General features: G+C 31.1%; 1 long non-coding RNA gene across 1 annotated transcript in view; it reads right to left on the bottom strand.

Moving 5' to 3' along the window:
* Positions 1–3,504, bottom strand: part of LOC111085864 — a 14,753-nt gene extending 11,249 nt beyond the window's left edge. The window contains exon 1 of the long non-coding RNA XR_002610638.1: positions 3,494–3,504. This is a non-coding gene — a long non-coding RNA (uncharacterized LOC111085864). The remainder of the gene's footprint in view (positions 1–3,493) is intronic.
* Positions 3,505–3,585: the final 81 nt, after the last annotated feature.

Here is a 3,585-nt window from a genome sequence, read left to right on the forward strand (position 1 = left end):
ATTAAACCATAATAATCGATCCATACATTCTGGTAAATTAAACCATTATAATCGATCCATACATGCTGGTAAATTAAACCATAATAATCGATCCATACATTCTGGTAAATTAAACCATTATAATCGATCCATACATTCTGGTAAATTAAACCATAATAATTGATCCATACATTCTGGTAAATTAAACCATAATAATTGATCCATACATTCTGGTAAATTAAACCATAATAAGCGATCTATACATTCTGGTAAAGTAAACCATAATAATCTATCCATACATTCTGGTAAATTAAACCATTATAATCGATCCATACATTATGGTAAATTAAACCATTATAATCGATCCATACATTCTGGTAAATTAAACCATAATAATCGATCCATATATTCTGGTAAATTAAACCATAATAATCGCTCCATAAATTCTGGTAAATTAAACCATAATAATTAATGTATGGATCAATTATTATGGTTTAATTTACCAGAATGTATGGATCCTGGTAAATTAAACCATAATAATTGATCCATACATTCTGGTAAATTAAACCATAATAATTGATCCATACATTCTGGTAAATTAAACCATTATAATCGATCCATACATTCTGGTAAATTAAACCATAATATCCTTGTGGAAATATTAGTGAGTTTAAAGTTTAAAAGACTCTTCTTGTACCTAAATTCTTCTGTTCAAATCACTGGTTAACTGAAATAGATAATTCCAAAGAAAATGTAAGCTATACTTTGTTTTATGCAATATGAAGCACAATCTGGCTAATTCACCCCTTAATATAATAATGATAAAATGCAAACATATTCTTTCTTAACCAAAATTGAAATTAATATACTTAATCTGGAAATTTTCCAAATATTTTGAAAATATTAACCTTTTATCAGTTATTTAGTAACAAATACATAGTTTTTTGAAGGATTTATATGATAAAACGTACAGTTGTTTAGTTTAGAGTTGTTGTTAAATATTTTGTCAAATCTGAAGTGCATTAATTTAAGCAACTTCATTAGCTTTATTACGATTTAAATAGACGAGTTAAATACTAGGATCCTGCAGAAGCAAAACATAAGACGTAAGAAATTGTTGAATGTACACACACACACATATATATATATATATTCACACATCTGTGTAACTACCCTTATTTATAAGTCAAACTTGATAAAAACGGTTAAATGCATTTTTAATTTTCTATTAAGTAGGAGTGATTTTTAGTTTTGATACATTTATTTTGGATGTTCATAAATGTAAACCTTTTTTTTTTCACATTTCGTAGCTACAGTTACTAATTGATTACTTTAGCAACAAAACTGTTGAAAATCGCTTACCAACAATGAAGTTAAGGTGGCGTAAAACTATTTAGAAAATTTAACCCACCGTTTAATAAACTGGATGCAGTAAATCATCTGCAGGTGGCGCTATGATAAAATTAATACAATGCATGGAAATCATTTTTCAAACTCTATCTACAAACTACAGTATGCTGACTAACACTACCGAGTTTTCCATGATGTCTTATAATGCTATTTAAAACACCTTGTGTGTGTTAATGTGTTTTATTCGTTACAAGTTTTGAATTATGTGATACAGAGCGAACTTAGTAATGGGACCGGAAATTAAATATTTGAACTGATGCAGATGAATTTCGTGTCGTTTATTAGAAACGTCTATGTATGGAAAGTAATTAGATGTTACAAGTAAAAATAAGCTTGCATTACGTCACTTCCCGTGTGACAAGTTGTCTGATACATTTAAGATGCGTTAATACGTATTTTTTAATGTAAATATCAAGTTTCCATTATCTATCCGTATCGTAAAATAAGATATATGTGGATGTGTACGTGAATCTGTAACATATAGAGTGTCCGGAAATTACGTTAACAGAATTGTTTACTAGACATAATGTCCGGATACCGTGTATTATTAGAAGAGATATTAATACCCGGAGAAAGGAGATAAGGTTTTCAAAATAGATAAAACGGTTACGTTCATAATTTGTCAGAGTTAATATTCTAACTATAAAGGAAATTTAAGAGTACAATTTCGATCACTAATCTATAGCAAAATCCCGAAATTTGTCAGAGTTAATATTCTAACTATAAAAGAAATTTAAAAGTACAACTTCGATCACTAATTTACTTAGAGTATTAACTCTGACAAATTTCGGGATTTTGCTTAATAAAAGAAATTTAGGAGTACAATTTCAATCATTAATCTATAGCAAAATCCCGAAATTTGTCAGAGTTAATATTCTAACTATAAAAGAAATTTAAGAATACAATTTCGATCACTAATTTATAGCAAAATCCCGAAATTTGTCAGAGTTAATATTCTAATTATAAACTAAATTTAAGAGTACCATTTCGATCACTAACTTATAAAAAAATTCTAAAATTTGTCGGAATTAACATTCTAATTATAAAAGAAATTTAATACTATTTCCATGGGCGTCCGCAGTGGGGGCAAGGGGGACTTGTTCGAAGTTTACAAGTTTTTTATTTAATTCACAACTTAACACTACTTATGACACTTAATTTTCAATTCTAATAAAAGTCGCCAGGTTTTTCAACAGCTTTACTTAAAATCTCTAGATATCTACTCTGTAATTAAATATTGAAAAACGTCACTACCACGGCGGCTTCTTGGATACTGGGCATGGCAATCCTAATCAAAGACATCCCCTGAGTTCTGACACAGTGTGGTTGGAGTCAACCTGCTGCCACCTGCCGATAATACCAGCAGCAGGTTATCAAAGACACTGACGCAGTTTTGTTGTTCTTACCATAGATACACCATAAAAGCCATTCAAATATTGTGTTTTATGTAACCTCAAATTACTGTAGGTTTGGTTTGTATTGAATTTCGCGCAAAGCTATACAAGGGTTATCTGTTCTAGCTTTCCCTAATTTAGCAGTGAAAGACTAGAGGGAAGGCAGCTAGTCTTTCCCACATACATACAAAGCCTAAATTTATGGCATTTGTACTTACAAACAAAACGACTTCTTGCAAGCGACACGTGGACTCAAATACCAGGTATGTGAACCACAAGTTCAGGTAAGAATTTCATAATTTAGAAATACTGACCGGAGAGAGGATAACCAATCCTCAACCATCACGTACACAGCTACTCTTAACCGAATAACAGAGTTGGCTGTAACGGTTATAACTACCCCACAGCTAGAGTTGAGGAGTGTGTGTTCAGCAGTATATTGCTGCTCGAACATTGGACCTTTCGATGTGCAGCCCTATTTTCAAACACGAGTAATGCAAGGGTAATAAGCATGCTAAAGAGAAAAAACGCTACTTCAACGTCATCCAAAAAAGCTTTTGTAACTTGATATACATTGGACACTTCTGTTCCAATATGTGGCGGAATAATTTAATTGATATATGTGGCGAAATTGCTGTTTACAATTTCTGGTGAAAATCTCTTTGAAAAGGAACAATAGGTAAGTTGCTTTTATGATAAAAAACAACAACATAAATTTTTTTGTTTTGAATTTCGCGCAAAGCTACACGAGGACTAACTGCGATAGCCGTCCCTAATTTAGCAGTATAAGACTAGAGGGAAG

The sequence above is a fragment of the Limulus polyphemus genome, unplaced genomic scaffold (genome assembly GCF_000517525.1).
Source record: "Limulus polyphemus unplaced genomic scaffold, Limulus_polyphemus-2.1.2 Scaffold669, whole genome shotgun sequence".
Lineage (NCBI taxonomy): Eukaryota > Metazoa > Arthropoda > Merostomata > Xiphosura > Limulidae > Limulus > Limulus polyphemus.